The 24264-nt window shown below is 37.2% G+C and overlaps 1 protein-coding gene across 2 annotated transcripts in view; it reads left to right on the top strand.

The window, feature by feature from the left end:
• Window positions 1-24264, top strand: part of DISP1 (dispatched RND transporter family member 1) — a 207214-nt gene that overhangs the window by 99399 nt on the left and 83551 nt on the right. The gene's annotated exons all lie outside the window — the stretch shown is intronic.

The following is a 24264-nucleotide window of genomic DNA, read 5'->3' as shown; positions in this document are numbered from 1 at the left end:
ATCATACATTGTTTAGAGACAGACTATGCAAGAGTTACAAGAAATAGTTGCATAGGCATAAGCATACATGGGTTTGTAATTATACACATATGATTATAAATGTGCTTGCAAAAGGTTTATTGGATATATACATAAGACTGGAAATATACAATGTTTAGTGTTACAATTATATACTTAAACAAGGAAACTTGACAGTATGCTAAATTTGCTTACAAGTAGACAAAATGCAAAATACATCTTCTGTACTAAAATGGAGGGCAATCATACTGTAAGCTGAGTGGGACTCCGACCCTAAGAAAAGCTACCAGACTGACAGCTCTTTGATGACAAGAACCCATCTTGTCTTATTCATCTGTCAACTGGAGAGTAGTTGGCTCTCACCAAATGATTACTGATTGGATCTGTCATTTTTTTTTTTCTCAAAATCTTGGTTGCTAATTAGGTTCCCAGACTCCTGCCAGGTGACTACTTCACAATCACTTGGGCTATTTAAAGATGCAAATTCCTAGGTCTCTTTCCTCTGGAATTCTTACTCATTCACCTAGGCTCACGGACTTTCTCTTTTTTTTTTACTTTTAATTTGAAATAATTTAAAACCTTCAGAAAATTTACAGAGAGTTCCCACTTAACCTTCACTTAGGATCATTTGTTACTGTTTGTATTCAGTTTAGGGTTTTATTTATTTGTTTATTTGTATTGTGATTATGTGAAACATCATGATTCTTAGAATCAGACAGTACAAAAAGGTGTCCTCAGAGAGTTGTGAATCTATTTTTTAAAAGTCCCCTAGATGATTCTGATATTCAGCTGTTTCAGAACTACTGGTCTAGCCTATCGGTTTTGAAGTCAGACCTGAACTTAAATCCATTTTCTCTCAAGTATGTAATGGGGGTAAGTTACTTTCCCTCTCTGAGCTTCCAGTTCCTACTTCTAAGGATTGTTGTAAGGATATAAAAATATATATAAAATGTTTATGACAACGCCTGCAAAGAGTGAGAGACCATGTAATAGCTGTATTTATTCTCTCATACATCCATTTAGCAAATATTAATTACATTGCTACTAAGTACTGAGGCACTATACTGTTTCTCAGTGATACAAAATACCTAATACTTGGTTCATGCCCTTGAGTAGTGCACATTTTATGGGGCTCATAGCAGTTTTTCAGAAAATATAATGATTGTTTCTTAAACTGATGTGCCATCTATAAAGCTAAGATAAAAATTAAGTCATGATTTTATGGAAGCTTTTCTCTAGAAAGGCTAACTATCATGGTTAAAAAAAGTCTAGAGAAGCACATAGTTATGTATCTCTGACTCAAATATAAGTCATTTCAGGGTTTTTAAGATGTATAGATATCAGACCATTTGAAGTTGAATTTTCTAGTGAGTGCCTGTAGACAGGTTATGTGTTCTTAGGTACTAGACATTCAAGTGATATATATATGTCATATGTTTTAGAACAGTGTTTTTTATTTTGGCCTTTATAATATTCAGTTATGTTCCCTGTATATCCACTTTATGAAGTTTTTATGATAAATGGATGTTGAATTTTCTCAAGAAATTTTTCTGCATCTCTTGAGATGTTCATATGATTTTTATTCTTCAGTTTGTTAATGTGATGTATGATTTGCAGATATTGAACCATCCTTGCATCCCTGGGCTAAATCCTACTTGATCATGGTGTATGATTCTTTTAACATAGTGTTGAATTCAGTTTGCTAATATTTTGTTGAGAATTTTTGCATCTGTGTTCATCAGTGATATTGGCCTGTAATTTTCTTTTTGTATGATATCTTTGGCTTTGGTATTAGGGTGATGTTGGCCTTGGGGAATGAGTTCAGAAGCATTCCTTTCTCTGCAATTTTCTGGAATAGTTTGAGAAGAATAGGTGTTAACTCTTCTCTAAATGTTTGATAGAATTCACCTATGAAGCCATCTGGTCCTGTACTTTGTTTGTTGGGATTTTTTTTTATATTACTGATTCAATTTCATTACTGGTAGTTGGTCTGCTCATATTTTCTATTTCTTCTTGATTCAGTCTTGAGAGATTGTACACTTCTCAGAATTTGTTCAGTTCTTGTAGGTTATCCATTATTGGTGTGTAATTGTTTGTAGTCATCTCTTGTGATCTTTTGTATTTCTGTGGTATCAGTTGTAACTTCTCCATTTTCAGTTTTGATTTTATTCATTTGAATCCTTTCTCTTTTTTCCTTGTTGAGTATGGCTAAAGGTTTGTCAATTTGTTCATCTTTTTAAAGAACCAGCTCTTAGGTTCATCGATCTTTTCTATTGTTTTAGTCTCTATTTATTTATTTTCACTCTGATCTTTATTACTTCTTTCCTTTTCCTAACTTTTGGTTTTGTTTGTTCTTCTTTTACTAGTTCCTCTAGGTGTAAAGTTAGGTAGTTTATTTGGGAATTTTCTTGTTTCCTGAGGTAGGCCTGTATCTCTGTGAACTTCTCTCTTAGAATTGCTTTTGCTGTGTCCCATAGATTTTGGATCATTGTGTTTATGTTTTCATTTGTCTCCTGGTATTTTTAAATTTTCTCTTTGATTTCTTTAGTGAACCACTGGTTGTTCAATGGTATATAGGTTAACTTCCACAAGTTTGTGCTTGCGGTTTTTTTTCATTTATTTGATTTCTAATCTCATTTCATTGTGGTTGGAAAAGATGCTTGATATGATCAGTTTTCTTAAATTTACTGAAGCTTGCTTTGCGGCCTAGAATGTGATCTGTCCTGGAAAATGTTTCGTGTGCCCTTGAAAAGAATGTGTATTCTGCCGCTATATGTTTTGGTGTGGACCTCTTTGGATTGATCTTGTGTATGACTCTCTTTGCTTCCTGGGCTTGGATATCTGTTTTCTTTCCCAGGTTAGGGAAGTTTTCCGCTATTATGTCTTCTCTGTCCTTCTCTCTCTCTCTCTCTCTCTCCTCCTTCTGGGACCCCTGTAATGCGAATGTTAGTATGTTTTATGTTGTCCCAGAGGTCTCTTAAACTATCCTCATGTTTTTTCATTCTTTTTTCTTTTCTCTGTTCAGCTTGCATGATTTTCACTGCTATATCTTCCAGTTTACTGATCTGTTCCTCTGTATCATCTAATCTGTTGATTTCTTTTACTGTATTTTTAATTTCAGTTAATGTATTCTTTAGTTCTGTTTGGTTATTCTTTGTATTTTCTAACTCTTTGTTAAAATTCTCACTGTATTCTTCCATTCTTCTCCCAAGTTCATTGAACATCTTTATGATCATTACCTTGAATTCTTTATCAGGTAGATTGCTTATCTCAACTTTGCTCAGTTTCTCTTCTGAGGTTTTATCTTGTTCCTTCATTTCAAAAATATTCCTCTGTTGCCTCATTTTTTCTGATTCTCTATTTTTATTTGTATATTGAGAAGGTTGGTTATGTTTCCCCATCCTGGAGAAGTGGCCTTATGTAGGTGATATCCTATGGCATCTAACAGCACACTCTCTTCTGTTCACCAGAGCTATATTCTCTAGGGGAGGCACCCAGTGTGGCTGTGTTGGCCCTTCTGTCATGGTAGGGTTGACTACTGTGGGCATGCTGGTAGATGTGACTGGCTCCCAACCCATTTGTTTGCCAGGCCCTGCCTAGTGCAGAGGCTGCTGGCTGCTGGTGGGCAGAGCTGGGCCCTGGGGCTGGCCTGCTTGTGGGTGGAGCCAGTTCCAGGGTGGTTGGCTTTGGGTTCTGGGGTCCCAGTGCTGGTGGGTGGGCCTGGAGTTGGGGTTGTCCCAGGGCTGGTGCCACCCACTGGTGGGCAGGGCTGGGGTCTGGGGAGTACTGATCCTGGTGCATGCTGTTGGTAGGCAGAGCCATGTCCCAGTATGCCTGGCTGCACAGCCTGGGGAGTTCTGGTCCTGGTACCAACCCACTAGTAGACAGAGCTGTGTCCCAGGGTCTCTGGCTGCAGGCCTGGGGGTCCCAGAGATGGTGTCAGCCTGTAAGTGGGCAAGGCTAGATCGCAGCTGCTAGGGGACTCAGGAGCGCCTACTCATCCTGCTGGCCTGCTAGTGTCCCTGTGCAGGCAGCTGCTTGGCCTAGGGGGCTCCAGGACTGGTGCTGACCAGCTGGTGGGTGAGTTTTGGTCTTGGCATTGATAAGCTAGAGGGCATACTCCAAAATGGCTCTTGCCAGCACCAGTGTCCTCCTGGTAGACTGAGCTCCCCAAAATGGCTGCTGCCAGTGTCTGTGTCATTAGGGTGAGTCCTAGTTGCCTGCTGCCTTCTCTGAGAGGCTCTCCAAAATCAGAAAATAGGTCTGATCCAGGCTTCTTTCAAATTATTGCTTCTGCCCTGGGTGTCAGAGCATGTGAGATTTTATGTGCGCTCTTTAAGAGTGGAGTCCCTGTTTCCCACACCCTCTGCCTTTCCTGAAAGCAAGCCCTTCTGCCTTCAAAGCCAAATAGTCTGCAGGCTTATCTTCCAGGTTTAGGACCCCAGGGCTGGGTAGCCTGAACTTGATGTGAGGCATGGGCTCCTTGCTTCATGGGGAAAACCTCTGCAGTTGTGATTATCCGCTCATTTGGGGTCACCTCCCTGGGGGTGTGGGTCTTGACTGTATGTTTCTGCCCCTCTTACCTCTCTTGTTGTGTTCCTTTCTTTTATATCTTTAGTTGCAGAAGATCTTTTCTGCTGGTCTTCAGGTTCTCATTGCTAGTTTCTCTGTAAATAGTTGTAAGTTTGATGTGCCCGTGGGAGGAGGTGTGCTCAGGGTCTTTCTACTCTACCATCTTGGCCACACACCCAGTGCTTCTCAATTTTAATATGATTCTCAGATCATATGAGGATCTAATTAAAAAGATTTGAAGTCAGTAGATCTGGCATAGGGCCTGAGAATCTGCATTTATAACAAGCTGCAGGTGCAGTGGTGTGAATTACACTTTGAGTAACAAGAGTTTATTACACTTATGTATAGCCGATTCACTTTGTTATAAAGCAGAAACTAACACACCATTGTAAAGCAATTATACTCCAATAAAGGTGTTAAAAAAAAGTTTATTGCACTGACTTTGAAGCTCAGTTATTCAACTTCTTAGATACGTGCATATTATTAATGATTAATTTCACTCTATGTGCCTGTTATACCTTGATGTATTAGCTATTGAAGTCACCACTTATGGCATTTTAAGATTTTAAATTAACACTCAGTACATGAAGACAAACCTCTAACAACTAATGGGTAGAATTGAAAAATAAATATCATGATTTGGTAATGCAACTAAAAATATGCTTCTTCCATTTGGATCTGTATATAATTTGTGAGATTTTCCCCCCACTGTGACAGCCACTATAAATACCTAAATAAACTGAAATTGGAACCTGACTTGCAAATACCTTTATCACAAAGGGTTAAATCAAGATTTTCTTTTAAAAAGCATATATAACACTGTTCTCACTGTATCAATATAGAAACAATAAAACAATGTTTCATGAAACAGTTTTGGAACCATTAATAAATAAAATAGAAGGCTTACTTTATTATTTCCTTCATCTGTCCTTTCAAAATTTCTAATTTGTATGTGTTTGAATTTACCTAATTTCTTGGTACAGAAGTACATTTCTATAATTTATATTCTAAATTAGGGATATGTGCTCAAGAATACTTTTCTAATGGGGGGTAGAAGAAAAAAGTTTAGATTTTACTGCTACGTAGCACAGAAAAGATGACTTTCTTTTGAAAAAAAAAAGAAAAACTGAGGGCAGATGTTTATAATTTGCCATCTCTACTGAATAAAAATCTCCTCAGGGCGTTTCCAGGGTATCTGATATTCAGAAGCTCTTTATGACCACCCCATGTGGTTTAGCTTGAATTTGGCACTCTTCATTCAGAACTAAATATTTATGGCAATACAAGATCCCTTCTTTCCCCCCCACAGCAGAGGATAATGGATCTTTAAGTGACTAATTAGTGTATTACATTAAATTAAGTTAAATTGCTCTAGTTCCAATTAATGAGAGTTCTAGGATCTTCAAAACATAAAATAATTATTACAGGGACAGGGCTATAAATATAAATGAATTAACTCACCCAGGCCCTGTGAAAATGCAGGTTACTTCGGTTTTATTTATTCTGAGCCCACATCTAAGTTTCTGATATACTTCTTTTCCTTAGCACTGTCCTTTCGATCTTTGCCTAGTCATTTCCTACTCTCTAAACCAGAGGCTGTCAAACTTTTTGATCTGTAGAACGCTTTATACTCTTAAAATTGGTTGAGGACCTCAAGGAGCTTTGTTTATGTGAGTCATGTCTATCAATCTTTACCATGGTAGAAATTAAAACAATTTTAAAATATTCATTGTCATTAAAAAAAAACCTATTGCGTGTTAACGTAAATAACATATTTCATGTAAAATAACTATTTCCCAAAATAAAAAATTAGAATAGTGGCAGCGGTTTACATTGTTTACAAATATCTTTAAGGTCTGGCTTAATAGAAGACAGCTGGGTTTTCCTGGCTACTTTTACACACCATCTGTTGCAATATTGCACATCATGTAGCCTCTAGAAAACTCCATTGGACGCTTGTGAGAGAATGAGTGAAAAAGGCACATAATGACTTAATATTGTTTCATGGAAATAGTTTTGATCTTGTAGATCCCCTGAAAGTGTCTCTGGGCCCCCAGGTGCTACCCTTCTTCCTAAGTTAAGGAGGGAGTTGCCATGGCTGTCTCGGACCTCCGAAAGGCTCAGTCTACTTCTCTGAAGGGGTTTGGCAGGGGCATAATTAGGGACTGCTTCGGAGGTGCAGTCATCCCTTCTATTTTACTCTCCCTGATTATGTCATAGTTTCATTCTCAAGCATTCATATCTCATAAGCTCCTAGCTTGTATCTTTGCTAGGTATAGTAAAGGTGGTCTTTTCCAAGTTGGCTGAAAAATGGATAGAATTTGCTCAGTTTTGAATTTTTCTCTTATAAGTTTTCATGTTATTACTTTCTGTTAGTAAACATTAGGTGGGAAGACAAATGAACAATTAAATCATATTATCACTGATAATCATATAAAATTCGTAAGCTTGTTTTGTATTGTGGTATATGGACCCTTGGTTGAGTTTTGTTAAAAAATATATACACAGCAATACTGTCTGCTATGAAATTATTCTTCGTTTGTATGACAGAATTAAACATATCCTGTTATATAGCATCTCACTAAGAGTCAGCATGGTATTTCCTAAAGAGCAAGCATCACGATTTTCTGGTGCTCTGCCATATGAGTAAGTTTGAAAACCCTTGTAGAGGGCAACTTGGAAGGAAATGTATAGGCTTAAACCAATCTATTTAATACAGCATATAGAGTCCCGCCATCTCCAGTATGAGGAGATAACAGGCTGAAGGAAAAGATTTTTCAGTGATGCCTCTCCAAACTGGGTAATGGCGCTGATCCACAAATTCCTTTTATGTTTCTCCTCTATGGTTTTCTGATTTAGACGACAAAGAGAGCTAGCTAGGCGGTGGCAGATCTGAATGGTGAGTGCTGAGAGATCATCTGAGGCAGGAAGCAGAGCAATCCTGAGGTTTATTAGGTAACACTCCAGATGATGGGAGTGGCTGCCACACCCGTTACTTTGCCCTTGTTTTGTATGCTATTAGATTCCGGCATTCATGCATTCACAAAATGTTTATTGGGTACTTGCTATGTGCTTTAAATTACACTGAAAAAGTCAACAAAGCTCCGAAACTTATTTTCAGGCAAAGCTCCGCTGATTCTCAGAAGACACAGTTTAGATCTCTCTGGTAAATAATACCTGCATTTCTTACTTAAGGAGGATTAACTTAGTATCAGAGGCAACTGAGCACTAATGTGGTTGGCTGGGGGCCAGCTCTTTGAAGTTCCTTAACTTGCATAGACCAACCTTGTCAATTCCAAAGGTATAGGAAGCTGGAGTGTACTTTGATGTCAGAACTGTTTTGAGAGACCATCTTCTGTTGCGTTTCCTTTGAAGCAGAGTGACTCAAGGCAATCTTTGCTTACACAGGGCCAATCATTTGACCTAGAAAGCTTAGAAAGAAAAATCCTTTGCCAAAAGGGAGTTGAAGATAGCTACAAGTGATTTGAAACATCATGTTTACTTAAAGAGTTTCCAGAGAGATCATTTGGAATTAATCTGGTTTACCTAAAGGCAGAGGATTAGTGTTCAAAATTATTCCTTATGGGAACTTACAATTCGGTGTAATGCATCTCTCAGAATTCTCAGGCACCAGCATGTTTTAACTGCAGACATTTCTGAGAAGGGCCAGTTTATTGGTAAATGCACAACTATACGTAAACACAAAGTGTGTAACTGAAATATTTTTAAAAACCAGCTAAAAAGGACTTTGAATGGGAAAAAAAAAATCACAGAAGCTGAAGGTCCAGTTTCAGAGATACCAAGTTATCAGGTTTCTCCCCTGATGTCAGGTTAATGGGAAATTGGAAACTGAAAGCTGGTGTGTGTTACCCTCTTACACCTTAAAATGTTGCTTGTTAAGACAGGCACATTTTTAAAATACCTGTTTGAATACCTGAAGTACAAGCCCTTATTTTCCTGCCTGCTTGTCATCCTTCTGATTGGCTGTTCTTCTGATCATAACCAGAGCATCTGGATATTTTTCAGGCAGTTGAGATTAAAAGAAACTTGTCAAAGTATTTTCTTCTCCATTATGCTGAAATTCATGGTTTAAAATACTTGTTAGTTTCAGGCATAATAGTTTCCTGAACTATCGAATAGATAATTATTTATAAATATCACATTGGTTTTGTTTTTAATATTTTCATTTTCAAAATATTGATGTCTTTGAGAATGGAAACAGAGCATTTGTCCTAATTTAGCAGGCTGGAATGGGGTTTGGAGGTCATAATAGCAGAGAAGTGATATTGCTGACCCGTTATCATTTGATTTTCAGTCACTAATCTGAGTTACTGATCCTGGGTTCAGATTGGGACCCTTCTGTGTCCTTGGCTACAAATCCCTAGAATATTGACTATGGGACTTTTAGGAGTTCACAGTTTTGGGTGGGTTTGCAAAGTGGATCTGCCTGAATAGTAGGAACAAGTTGGCATTTCATACCACTTGTTTCATTTAAGATCATTTTTAGATGGTTTGACTTTATAGAGTTACCGAAAATAGTCACATCATGGCCCTACTTGAGTTTCCCCCATTCACTTCTAAGTGATGGGTGTACAATGGAGAGAAAGGCCTGCTAGTAATTTTTAATTTTATACTAGCCAATCATACTAGCCAATCATAATAAGCATCACATGTGAAATACAGGCTGACTACTACATGGATGTGAATGAGATGAAACAAATCTCTACATGCAAATATATAAAATACATATTGAACAAACCATCTTTTAAAAAGTAAACATTTCAAGTGATTACATGTGTTGGACAAGCCAATCTTAAAAAGGAAAGAATTTTTAAAGCAAAATTTTCATTTTTTTATTGAATGAAAAGAATTAAAAGTTCTACTTTTAGTCAATTTTTTCTGGAGCAAGGAATGCTGAGGGTGGGGCAGTATAAAAATCATGAAATTAGAATGTCCACAATAATGGGAGAGTATTTTATTTTATTTAAAGAATTAATTTTATTTATTTATTTATTTTTGGCTGCGTTGGGTCTTTGTTGCTGCGCGCGGGCTTTCTCTAGTTGCGGCGAGAGGGGGGGGAGCTACTCTTCATTGCGGTGCGCAGGCTTCTCATTGCGGTGGCTTCTCTTGTTGCCGAGCACAGGCTCTAGGCGCAGGGACTTCAGTAGTTGTGGCGCATGGGCTTAATTGCTCTGCGGCATGTGGGATCTTCTTGGACCAGGGATCGAACCCCTATCCCCTGCATTGGCAGGCGGATTCTTAACCACTGCGCCACCAGGGAAGTCCTGGAGGGTCTATTTTAAATTTTGAGTTTTTAAGTGTTTTGGGGGTTTTTTTGTCTTTTTTTTTTTTTTTTTTTTTTTTTTTGGGCTGTGTTGGGTCTTTGTTTCTGTGCGAGGGCTTTCTCTAGTTGTGGCAAGCGGGGGCCACTCTTCATCGTGGTGCACGGGCCTCTCACTATCACGGCCTCTCTTGTTGTGGAGCCCAGGCTCCAGACGCGCAGGCTCAGTAGGTGTGGCTCACGGGCCTAGCTGCTCTGTGGCATGTGGGATCTTCCCAGACCAGTACTCAAACCCGTGTCCCCTGCATTAGCAGGCAGATTCTCAACCCCTGCGCCACCAGGGAAGCCCTAGTTTTTCAGTGTTTTTATCAGAATGTATTCTGATAACAAATTCTGCTGCACATTGAAGATGGCAGATAAACCAGAAAGTGTTCAAATAGTCCTTATTTTCTCTCACAAACTGGGTGAGAGTAACTAAATCTTTCTAAACGTCAACAATGTTAACTTTTCTCAGAACTATGAAAATCTTAAGATTTCTTTTTATGTCATTCTATTAACTACCTTATCTTGAGTGACTGGTTTTGTTTAGTTTTTTGTGGGTTTTTTCTATTTGAAAGACCTTTTAGAAATTTCTTAGTTTATTTGGTTGTTTACTTCTTTTTAATCTTGAAACATCTAAGATAAATAATTTTTTCTAAGATTCTAATTATTTTAAAAATAAATTTTATGTTTTGAGTAGCATATGTATTATATTTCTGATTATGGTGATTTTGGCAAAGGGTGTTGAGATCCTTTGTGAGGTCAAGAATTTTTAAGGTTAAGAATGAGAGAAGGAAAACCCTCAAAATCTAAGGAAGCTAGTATTAAATAAATTGATGTTTAATCCCTTGAAAGCCACGGTTTTGCTCGGTGTCCAGTTACCTTGTGCACCTTGTCTGTTGAACTGATTGATGATAGGTGAATCTGTTTTCCCCCCAATAAGTGCTTTTCTGCAATTCCTAAAGATTCCTGTTTAAAAGGCACTCTTTCAAGAGATTTTCAGATTAGAGGTGACAGAAAACAAACAGTAGCACTTGGGACACTATCTCTTGGCTTTTGTATACTGTTTTTGTTCCAAAATGTAGTTTTTAGTTGGTTTATCATTTTCCCCACGTGACTATTTTTCTTATAGTCATAGCCACATGTTATTCAGCTACATAAACTATATATGCTTTGGATCAAAGGCTACAAGAAACATAGAAAAAGGAAAATACCTATTATATTACAGACGTGGGATAACAGGTGAAAGTAATTTTTTAAAATGTCTTAATGGGGGCTTCCTTGGTAGTGCAGTGGTAAAGAATCCACCTGCCAATGCAGGGGACATGGGTTCGAGCCCTCGTCTGGGAAGATCCCACATGCCGTGGAGCAACTAAGCCCGTGTGCCACAACTACTGAGCCAGTGCTCTAGAGCCCATGAGCCACAACTACTGAGCCTGCGTGCCACAACTACTGAAGCCCGCATGCCTAGAGCCCATGTGCCGCAACAAGAGAAGCCACCGCAATGAGAAGCCCGCGCACCGCAACGAAGGGTAGCCCCCACTTGCCACAACTAGAGAAAGCCCGCGCGCAGCAACAAAGACCCAACGCAGCCAAAAATAAATAAATAAATTTATTTTTTAAAATGTCTTAATGTTGCTGGCATTACTTCAGCAATACATAGCATTCAAAGGAAGACAATTTTCATTTTTAACAATCTTGAAAAAACTTTTGAAAAGCCTTTTCCATTTTGCTGTTTTAGAAAAGAAACCTTAACGAAGAAAGTGATAAGTTTTGTATCATCATTCCATGAATTTAGAACATTTTGAGATCAGTCATAGCTGAGCCTTTTGAGAGCTTAGCCTTTTGAGTTCTTTTGTTGGCAAATATTCTTAAATATCAAATATCAACTGAAAAGCAGAGGTAAATTGATGAATAACATATTCTTACTGAAAAAGATTTCCTTTAGTATATGGAAGATTACAATCTCCAAACTTTTAATATTTTTAAGTTGCTGATAATAAAATGCCTATTGTTAGTAAATAGGCTCATTCATTCATTCAACATACTATATAATTATTGAGTGCTTTCTATATGACCAACTTTCTATATGTTGAACACTGGAGATACAATCAATAGTGAGCAAAACAGTCATGGGTTCTCATCTTGGAGTTTATTTATGCCTTAGTTCATTTAATAGATAGTTATTAAACACCAACCATGTACCCAGCACTGTTCTACAAACTGGGGTTTTGCTCTGCAGAGGGAGAAACAAGCCATAAATAAGAACATAAATAAATGATTATGATCATTTCAGGTGGGGATCAGTGCTTCAAAGACAGTAATGCAGGAAGAATTAATCATGTACCTGTGCTGATCTATTTTATAGACTAGAAGAGGAGATAAATATTAGTACAATTAGTCATGCTGACAAATCTGATAAATGCTATAAGGAAAAGTAAAGAGTGCTGTGAGACCATGTAAGTAAGGGAGGGGGGACTAGTCCATTTTGAGGGAGTCAGGGAAGACTTTCTGGAGGAGGTGACATTTGAGCTAAGACCTGAACAATGACTAGGTGTGTTAGATTCCAAGGGCTGTCATAACAAGTGCCACAGACTAGGTGGCTTAAACAACAGAAACTTATTGCTTCACAGTTATGGAGACTAGAAGTCTGAGATCAAGGCGTCCATGGTTGGTTGCATCTGAGGGCTTTGAGGGCATATCTGTCCCATGCCTCTGTCCTAGCTTCTGGTGATTTGCTGGCAGTCTTTAGTGTTCCTTCCTTTGTAGACACATCACCCTGATCTTTGCCTTCATCTTCACATGGCATTCTCCCTGTGTGCATGTCTGTGTCCAAACTTCCTTTTTCTATAAGGACACCAGTCGTATTGGAGGGTCCCACCGTACTCCAGTATGACCTCATCTTAACAAATTACTCTGCATCATTTACCAATGAGGTCCCATTCTGAGGTACTGCGGGTTAGGACCTCAACATATGAATTCTGAGGGCACACAATTCAACCCATAACACTAGGAGTTAGCAAAGTGAGGCAGAGGGGAGGGGAAAACATTTTTTTTTTCAGGAAGAGAGAACAGCATCTGTGAAGGTCTTGTGCTAGAAAGAAGCATGGCTCATTCAAGGAATGACGTGTAGCTGAGGCATGGAAACTTGAGAGCGAGAGTGGAGTGAGATGATTCCAGAAACATTTTGAAGGTAGAATAGATAGACAGGACCTCACAGCCAGCCAAATGTGGTGTGAAGGAAAGAATAATCAAAGATAACTTCCTACAACTCTAGTTGTGTTGAGTTAAAGTGCTTTTGCCATTTCCAGGTAGATACCAAGTAGACAGAAATTTGTATCTGCAGGTCAGGAGAGAGGCTGAGGCTGCAGATAAGCATTTGGGAGTCAACTGCATTTAGGTCAAAGCTGGCTAAAATGACTCAGGAAGACTCTTTCTTGATGAGGGGGCTGGGACTTAACTTAGAACCTTGAAAAGCACCTATATTTAAAGAGGAGGCCAGAACAAAAAGCCAACAAGAAGGCAAAAAACAATATGCAATAATATTAATTTAAAAATACCTGGATCGAATACTACTTAGAAAACCAAGTTAGGAGAGAGTTTTGAGAAAGAGGGACTAGTTAGTAGCATCAAATACTACACAGAGGTCAAGTAGAATGAGACCTGAAAAGAGATCTCATTTGTCAATTTGAGGTCATTAGCAACCTGGTAAGACCAGACTCTGCAGCCTGGTGAAAGTAGAAACCAGGTTTTTGTGTGTTGAGGGGTAAAAAGCAAATGAGAAAGCGGAAGGAGTAAATATAGAAAATGTATTTATATGCTATATATTTATATACTTATACTATAAATAGTCAAATATGTTAAGAATTGGCAATGAAGGGAATGGGATAAGTAGGGGGGCACAAAGTTATAGAAGATGGTATGATCAAAAGCCAAGAGCAGAAAATCAAAGGGGGGTAGGAGGGGCTGGGGGGATAGGTAGGAAGATAAAGATACCTAAGAGAAATATTTCCACGTGGGATTTGCTTCCTTTTTTCCAGATTCCAAATGGTGGAGAAATCAGGAAAATGGGGAAAGTATAATGATGCTCCTGTAAGAATTAAAGTTTAGCTACCAAGGCAGAGATTGTGGATTCAGAGGAATCCATTGATATCAAGTCCAAAGCAAGAGCGGAAAAGACACACAGAGAGTCACGGTTAAGATGAACATTTCTGAGACCCTGGATAGGAGCACGTAGGAGAAGAGGATTCACAGTCAGTCTTGCCTGTGGCTGTTGCCATGTATTAGTGTGCATATACCCTGCCCTGTCTACTGCTAATTGTTAGTCATTCCTGCAAACAAAATAAGTTTACTCACATAGTCCACTTTGTATGATTCCAGTGAGTGATGTCCCAAGAAATAACAAGTTTTGACAGCAAATAAGTTCTTAAATTGGTAATTTGGACATGTGCTTCTATGTTATATTATTAACCTGCTAGGAGACCCAAACCTTATGTAATTCCCATACTACCTAATAATGTTCAGAGGTTTCCAGTGTTTGGTGTTTGCCACAGGCTATGATTATTTGTAAATACTTTAATAGAACAAATGCAAAGAGATGTGAATGTGGCCACGTAGTACTCCAACATGAAATCAGAAACTGATCTATCATCTGAATTACCAAAGTACTGTTGACTTTAATGGCAAAACCAAAAACAGGGCAAGCAGGCAAAATAATCTCATTGTTCAAAAAAGAAGCGAGGGCTTCCCTGGTGGCGCAGTGGTTGAGAGTCCGCCTGCCGATGCAGGGGACACAGGTTTGTGCCCCGGTCCGGGAGGATCCCACATGCCGCGGAGGGGCTAGGCCCATGAGCCATGGCCGCTGAGCCTGCGCGTCCGGAGCCTGTGCACTGTCAATGGGAGAGGCCACAACAGTGAGAGGCCTGCGTACTGAAAAAAAAGAAAAAAAAAAACAAAAACAGAAACGAGCTTAAATGAAGCAAAATGTACCTGAATGCCCAACTTGGAGATCACACCATCTATGTAAAATGAAAGAAAATTTTCTATGCCTGGAGTGTTGGTCATGAAACAAAGATCAAGACTGTTTTGTGCGTTTTAAAATTTCCATTTAAAAAATGGTGACTTTTATATATCAAATATTTGTGGTATTACCTTTCAATTTTCAAGTGATTTCTATTGGCCATTTGTGTTACTGTTCACTTCATTTAATGTTTTCTATTATTAGATGTCTATATCAGGTACAGATCATTTTTACATGTTGTTGAAATATATAATCCTGTCACAATATATTTTGGTTGATAATGATAATAAACCACACCTTTATTATTAAGTCTCTTGTGTTATATAGAAAACCTCTGAAACTTGTAGTATAACCCTATCATGGAAAAATTATTCACTGTATATATAATTACTGTCACTTGTTATTTACAAACATAAATAAGGGTACGAAAAATACAGAATAACTTATGATATTGAAAACTCCTGGGGATTTCAATTTCTTGTTTTCTGAATCTCAGGAATGCCACCTAAGACGCCGATTTGACCCAAAGGATAAAATTAAGGATATAGGTAGAAAAATAAGCATCTGAGTAGGACCTTTTCTTTTTTCTTCTCCTTCCTTCTTGGGGTGGAACTAAGGACATGTGGAAATATATAGACGAATTTCAGAATCAAAAGGGTGGTCAGTTTTCTCTCTTAAGAAGGAGTGAACTCCCACCTCTTGATTGTGATGGGCAAATAGGCCAACCTAGGATACCAGGGCTGGGTGATTATGGTTAGGAACAGCTGACCAGGGAGGAGACTAAGGAAGCATGATCCAGCTGAAGGCCAACTGAAGCATAATGGGGAAATTCTGAAAGACTTGTTGGTGACCTTTTATAGAGCAACCCCTCACCTCTTGGTGCTTTTTTGCTGCTGTATTAAATCCAAGTAGTTAACTGAATAACAATCAACTCAAAACTAATTCAACACATTTTAGTATTACCTTGGCTTATACTTATTGTCTTAAGAATAACTGATCATTTTAAAGAATACTGAAAATCAAACTTTTGCCATTTTTTTCCACCTGTGAGTTACTATTTCTTTATGAAGGGTTGCTGGGAATGCATCAGCAGTTACCCTGGTTCTAGACTCCTTATTTCAAAGTAGACGATATAATGTACAATTTACTTCTTTTTTTTTTTGCGATGCGCGGGCCTCTCACTGTTGTGGCCTCCCCCGTTGCGGAGCACAGGCTCCAGACGCGCAGGCTCAGCGGCCATGGCTCACGGGCCCAGTCGCTCCGCGGCCTGTGGGATCTTCCCGGACCGGGGCACAAACCCGTGTCCCCTGCATCGGCAAGCGGACTCTCAACCACTGCGCCACCAGGGAAGCCCCCAATTTACTTCTTTAAAAGAACATTACTGATAGACAAATGGATCAGTGGGACAGAAAGGAATCTAGGTATAGACCCACGCATATTTGGCCAATTGATTCTTCAGCAAAGGTGCTAAGGTAATTCAGTGGAGAAAAATCAGTCTTTTCAATATAAGATGCTTGGTTATCAAAAACTTACCAAAAAAATAAATCATAGACCTAAATGTTGTAAAACCTAAAACCAAAAATTTTACAAGAAAACAGAAAATCTTTGTGGCCTTAGGTTAGGCAAAGATTTGTCTTGGTTCATTCAGGCTGCTGTAAAAAAACAAAACAAAACAAACAAACAAAAAAGCCCATAGATTGGGTAGCTTATAAACAACAGAAATGTAGTTCTCACAGTTCTAGTGGCTGTAAGTCTGAGGTGAAGGTGTCAGCATGGTCACGTGAGGGCCCTCTTCCAGGTTATAGACTTCTCTTGTATCCTCACATGGTGGGAAGGGCTTGGAATATCTCTGGAGCCCCTTTTATAAGGGCACTAATCCCATTCATAAGAGTTCTGCCCATATGACCTAATCACCTCCTAAGGGTCCCACCTCCTAATACCCTTACGTTGGGCATTAGGATTTAACCTACAAATTTTGGGGGGATACATTCAGACCACAGCAATTTCTTAGAACCAAAAAAAGGCACTTTTCATAAGATTAAAAAAATATTTTGATAAATTGGATTTCAAGATAATTACAAATTTTTGCTCTTCAAAAGAAATCATTTTAAAAATGAATAAGCAAGATACAAAGTAGGACAAAACATTTGTAACACAGTGCCTGTAAAAGGATGTGTATGTAGAATACTTTAAAGAACTCTTACAACACAATAATAAGGCAAACAATTTTTTAAATGGACAAAGATGGAAAAAACACTTCAATTATTTAAAACCCACAATGAGATACTACTTACAACCACCAGAGTGGCTTAAATTAAAAAGACTTAGAATAACAAGTATTGGAGAGAAAGCAGAACAAATAGAACATTTCTCATGGGAGTGTAAAATGGCCTAACCACTTGCAAAACAGTTAGGCAGTTTTTAGTAAACGTACATGCACCTTACGATGCAGCAATTCCATACCTTCACATTTACCCTAAAGAAATGATGAACACATATGCCCACAAAAAGAGTTATTCATGAATGTTCGTATCAGCTTTATTCATGATAGACAAAAACTGGAAACAACCTAGATGTCTATCAGTAAGGGAATGGATAAATAAATTGCAATATAGTTATTCAGTGGAATACTCCTCGGCAATAAAAATGAACAGAAGACTGATTCATGCAACATTATGGATGAATCTCACAGACATATATTGAGTAAAAGAGACTTGGCAGAAAAGAGTACATAATATACGGTCCCGTTTACAACATTCTAGAACAGGCAAAAGTAATGTATGAGTACAGAAATTAGATCATTGGTAGCCTAGGGTGGGACACGCTGGGGAGATGGGCTATAATATGGTACAAGAAAACTTTCTGTGGTGGTGGAAATATCCTGTAGCTTGATTGGGTTTGTTGTTACATGGATGTATCTATCCATTTGTCAAAACTCATTGAACTGTATACTTAAAATCTGTACATTTTGTTGTGTGTAAATTATACTTCAATAAAGTTTAAAAATAACATGATAGGGGCTTCCCTGGTGGCGCAGTGGTTGAGAGTCCGCCTGCCGATGCAGGGGACACGGGTTTGTGCCCCGGTCTGGGAAGATCCCACATGCCGCGGAGTGGCTGGGCCCGTGAGCCACGGCCGCTGAGCCTGCGCGTCTGGAGCCTGTGCTTCGCAACGGGAGAGGTCACAACAGTGAGAGGCCCGCGTACCACACACACACACAAAATAATAATAATAATAGCATGATAAAATTGTTTTTTAAATAATTAAAATATTGTTAGCATCTAGTCTTGTGTATTTTTGAAAAAGCGTTTGTCACTTAAATTTATGGGGAGTTGGTCTGTATTTCTAGGATGCTTTATTAAACTTTCTAGGAGGCAATTCAGTGATCCTGTCATGAATAATTTAATTTTGCACCTAGTAGTTTTAGTTAAATCCAGAAATAATGAGGTAGGCCCCATTCCCTTAAGGAAACATTTCTTAACATCTGTAGCTTTCACTTTCATTTGAATGGTTTATATTTTTAAAATACATACCAGTTTTATTATATTTGCTCTGCTGTATTTTCAGCGGCTAAAGTATTTGACGGTTTTAGTTAAACTACACATGCTTTAAAAACAAGAGTATGCCATTTTGGACTTACTTTCAAAAAAATTCTATATCTAATCTGAATCATAAGAATATATCTTTTTCAATCCAAGTCTTAAATCTTCAGAGTCAGTAGTGCATTTTTGCTGTCATTTTTTTTCTGCTTTGTGTCTTGATGTCCTGCTGAATTGTTGACATCTGATTTTCACTAGCCATGTTCTTTGAGAGAAAAACATAAGCTTTCTTATTTGTGAAGTTCTGGTCACTTTCTCAGGGATTGTAGCTTATAGTATATGGAAGAAATTTAACTGCAGGGACATAAACATTGTTTTGAATGGAAAAAGTCCACACTAGCTGATGTATTATAAAAGTTTAGGCCAGTATCAAAGTTTCTTTTTCAGAGGTGGTAAAGAGAATTATTTTTTAAAGACTGAGGTCATACAGCAGGGGAAGAAACACAGTTCTTGAAGTTTCAACTTTGTTTTTAAAAATGTGGCATAGAGTGTTCTTTAAAGTGTAAAAGTGATTCTATTGAAAAACAAATGGAAAATTCTTAGATAATTTATAACTCTTGAAACCCTTCCTGCTGAATTTTTAGTTTAATGATAGCAATAATAATCTTTTTCAATTAAAAATGCCTCATGGTTTAAAACATTTTCAAATGCATCATCTCATATGACCCACACAGCAGAACAGCTCACTGCGGAAGGTACGGTTTCCATTTTCAATAGATAATGTGTGAGGTTGCATCAGGGTTTGGTTGTATTACATTACTTGCATTCCCTTACATCTATCTCTTATATATCTGAGCTCAGCTTTTGACTAGTTTAAATTAAATTATCTAGTTAGTGTACCTGGGCCCGGATCTGGTTTTTCTAAGCACACACCTAATATTGAGTTAGTTTAACTTTTTTTTTTTTTTTTTTTTTTTTTTTTTTTTTTTTTTTTTTTTTTGAGGTACGCGGGCCTCTCGCTGTTGTGGCCTCTCCCGTTGCGGAGCACAGGCTCCGGATGCGCAGGCTCAGCGGCCGTGGCTCACGGGCCCAGCCGCTCCGCGGCATGTGGGATCTTCCCGGACCGGGGCACGAACCCGTGTCCCCTGCGTCGGCAGGCAAACTCTAAACCACTGCGCCACCAGGGAAGCCCTAGTTTAACTTTTGTGTTGTTTAATCTTTAACGTTTCTGGAGAAAAGATTTAAATGCCTTTTTAGGAAATAAACTGTAAATACCATTTTAAGCATCTTCTATATAAAATAACACTTTGTATGAATATAGCCTTTTTTCAGTTCATTCCTACAGTAAAGCCATGAGAGCCAAAGTTCACAAAAATTATGTTTAAAAACACATCTTTCCATGTCATTGTGCTGTCTCCCAAAATTTTCAACCTGCTGATTTTAGGGGAGAAATCAACAAAATAGAGTCTCAGATTCTAATGCTAAGAGGAAATTTAAAACAGTTTTAAGGTTATTTGCTTTCAGTATCTGCCTGAGAAAGTTAGAATGTCTTCTAAACTGATGAATTATCATGTGTGATTTCCAAGTTGGTGAAATGGTTAATAGTAATTAAATAAATGGTTGAGAGTAATTATGAGCATTGAATGCCAACTTTTACGTGGACCGAGTATGCAGAATAAAATCTCCATTTTAATTATGTGTTCATTGCAAAGGGTGAGGACCTTATTTTATATTGTCTGGCTTGAAGGAATGAGATTATTTAACTAAAGCAAGAGGAAACTTAATGTTAAGTACTATATATAGCTGTCTGTTGCCTTAATAAAAATTTTCAAAAAACAGTGGTTTGTTTTTAACACCCTCAAAGGTTTCTGATTTCAAGAGTTCAAATAATTTTATTATAAAGTTTAATTAAAAAGTATAATATGTGCTGTATAATTAGGTAAATTAGTAAGATTAATTAAAATAAGTAAAATCCAATGTAGTTTAGTTCCTAAAATCCTCATAGGATTCATGCATTGGATAGTGTACATTTCCTTATTAACATTAATCCTGAGAATTGAGACTGATAGTACAATGGTTAAGAGTTTAGGCTCTGGATTCAAACTGCCTAGGTTTGGTGATCAGTTCTGCCACTTTTTCATCAAATAACTTGGGACAATTTTTGTAAGCCTTAGTTTTCTCATTGATAAAATGAGGTTAATCATAGTACTTGACTCTACAGGTAAGAATGAGGATTAAATGAGATAATATATGTGAAACATTTATGTCATACATACAAATTTACATGATACAGTTAATTTGGATTATTATCTATATCAGTAGTTGAGATACATAAAAAAGAAAATCCAGTTGATGAGCGGTTTTGACTTTACTACACACTTAATTTGTTGATTTTCAGTACTTCTGTTTTCTTTGTTCTGTTGGAGATCCTATGGAGTAATGGATTAGTCAGAATGTGGGAAAGTAGTGACCCTCAACAAATTTGCAAACTGGGTGATATATAACTAGATAATCTGAAAGACTGAACCTTGCTTGTAGTTAAGCTTTAAATGAAAATAGCAACAACCAAAATAACCCAGAACCTACTTTTTAAAAAAAACTTTTTTCTAGAGCAATTTTAATTAACAGCAAAGTCGAGAGGAAGGCACAGGGATTTACCATATATCCCCTCCCCTCCCTACATGCTTAGCTTCCTCCACTATCAGTATCCCCCCACCAGCGTGGTACATTTGTTACAATTGATGGACCTACACTGACATATCATAATCACCTTAAGTCCAGAGTTTACATTACAGTTCACTCTTGGTGTTGTACATTCTGTGGGTTTGGGCAAATGTATAATGACATGTATTCATCATTATAGTATTATACGGAGTATTTTCCCTGCCCTAAAAAACTCTGTGCTCTGCCTATTCAGAGAATTGCTTGACAGTGTTCTTTAGTAGGTGAAAGGGAATGGAATCTAATACATATGTGTAGGGGTTAGCCTTAGAAATGAGAACAGTTTATCTCAAGAAACAGGCAATATGGCAGAAAACGAATTTGTGTACACGTGCTGGTAGGTGAGCAGCTGTGATGGTTTGCAGTTGTGGAAGTTATCTTCTGATTGCTTGTGTAGTGAAATAGATACCCAGGTCACGAGCCCAACGTGAAGATAGAGAAGGATTTGTCAGAGGGTTGAAGAGCCAAGAAAAAGTATGAAATAGTCATCTATAAGAAAAAAGAGAAAATATTAATAGTGACTGGAGACAAAAGATAGGTTTCGTACCAAGAATGAAAATTAAGATTGACCCCAAACTTCTTAACAGATGCCAGAAGGCTGTGGAAAAGTACCTTCAAAGTACTGAGGGAAATAACTTAAGAGTAAAAGTGAAAAGAAGGTATTTTGGAACTGCAGAGACTGAGGATGTATACTATTCATAGATTTTTGCCAAAAGAGCTGCAAAAGCATATGCTTCAGCTAGAAAGAAAGTGAACCGAGATGGAAAGCATGAGATGCAAGAATCAATATAAGCAAAGAAATGGGTGAATATTTTGGTATGTCTAAGTAAGCATTAATTGTAAAAAGTAAGTTTTAAAATGTAAAGTTGTATATTTAAATATATCTACTCATATAATAATGTGAAGAATTTGGAACATAGGTTTTCTTATATAAAGTTGGCATTAAGTTGTGTTTTTCCCTTTAGAATGAGTGAGAAAACAAAAAACTCTGTAAGCTGGTTTTGAAGAGCTCGTGTTATTTAGACTGCCTTTGTGATCACTGTTTAGAAACCTGAGGTGTAGTGTGACCTTAATCTACACTAATAAAATTAGAAAGTGCCAGGCATATTTGACTTTACCTTTGACATTACCATACTGATCGTTAGTACTCTAAATCCTTGATTTATCAGATACCAAAGACATCCCCAGGCTCTGAGAAGGTTGCTCAGATGCTAGGGAAGAGATCTATTCTTGTGTTTTTGTTTTACTTTTTGTTTTAGATATATTTTATTGAAGCATAGTTGATTTACAATGTTGTGTTAATTTCTGCTGTACAGAAAAGTGATTCAGTTTCATACACGCACACACACACACACACACATTCCTTTTTGTATTCTTTTTCACTATGGTTTATCACAGGATTTTGAATATAGTTCCCTGTGCTATACAGTAGGACCTTTTTGTTTATCCATTCTATGTATAATAGTTTGCATCTACTAATCCCATACCCCAAGTCCATCCCTCCCTTACCCTCCAACCCCCTTGGCAACCACAAGTCTGTTCTTTATGTCTGTGAGTCTGTTTCTGTTTCGTAGATAAGTTCATTTGTGTCATATTTTAGATTCTACATATAAGTGATATCATATGATATTTGTCTTTAGAAGACTTACTTTGGAATATTCCCTCAGAAGGAGACAGAGTGAATAAATGTCAAATTAGTGCTTAAATATATTTTTAAATTTCCTAGTTTGCTTCAGAATTTGTGTTCAGATCAAATAAAACCTAGCATATATGCTGTGTACTCCTGCAATTCAGATTCCTTTTATGGAAAAGAAATGTAGTCTGCTTATTCCTTTCCCTAATCAGGGAGGATGAAGCTAATAGTTGTTGGACCACAGCTGAAAAATATTCTCATGTCCTTTATGTAAAGGCTTAGACACCTTTAGAAATTACTTGAAACATGGAAGGTGTTTGACTACCTGCCAATGTGAGGTTTTTCATCTATTTTATTTTTCCAAAACTAAAAAGTAATCTCCAAAATATATTTATGGGAGCTTCCTAAGCCTCTGCTCTTAAGTGATCATTCAGCCTTTGGTCTCTTACATCATGATGTCATTACTGAGCCATTTGTTCTCACCTATACCAAAGATGTTATTTATATACTAACATATTTCTAGACTTTTTCATTATCAATTAACACTAGCATTCTTGATGTTCAAAAGAGACTAAAAGTTCATTTCTGACATCTTTTCTCTTAGTATGATACTTTATATTAAATTTAGAAAGGGTAATTTATCTTTAGTTTATTCAGGGGCTCATGTCCTAATAAAGTGATTTCTACTTATTTGATTATATTATTGGAATATTTTATTTACCTTATTAAACTATATTTTACTATGTTACTAGAAAAATATAAAGTATACTCATGCTGCAAGTGATGTTTGCCGGTAAATGCAAATCCTAATTTATTTTGAGGCTGATCTTATTTACTTTTCAGATGAGGATTTTATTGTTAATATTTATAAAGTAAAAAAGAAATTAAATAGCTGCCATAAACCCTTTTAGGAGCAAGTTGGAGCACAAAAAATGCAAAAATAAGATGGATTATGACATATTAAGTGTTCTGTTGGGTTAACATTTTATTTTACTGGTAGTTAAATAATTTAAGAAAAAGTTCTTCCCCTCAGTGTTAATTCCAAATCAGGCTAGTATGAAATACATATTAGTAATGCTCAGAATGGAAAATATACACCTGTGGTAGAAGAATATGTCATGGTAAATATGTTTATACAGCTGTGTGATAATGTTAGTTATTACAGAGTACATTTACAGAATCATGTAATGAAACTCATTTTCAAACATCCATTAACTTTTGCATAGAAATAGCTAATTAAAGAATAACTTCATTTTTCAAATGCAGACTGTACAAACAGTATATAGCATCACTGTCGCTAACTGAAAACTCTGAATGCATAAATTTGATAATAAGTATATGTTGGCTAATTTCTGAGGAATTAATTATAGACTTCTTGTAAGACTATTTCTTATTTATAATTTATGCTTTCATAGAATATAACTTATTCTTAGTATCAGAC

This window comes from Phocoena sinus, chromosome 1, assembly GCF_008692025.1.
Source record: "Phocoena sinus isolate mPhoSin1 chromosome 1, mPhoSin1.pri, whole genome shotgun sequence".
Taxonomy (NCBI): Eukaryota; Metazoa; Chordata; class Mammalia; order Artiodactyla; family Phocoenidae; genus Phocoena; species Phocoena sinus.
Note: the sequence above shows the minus strand (reverse complement) of the source record. Positions and strands in the feature narration are given on the sequence as shown.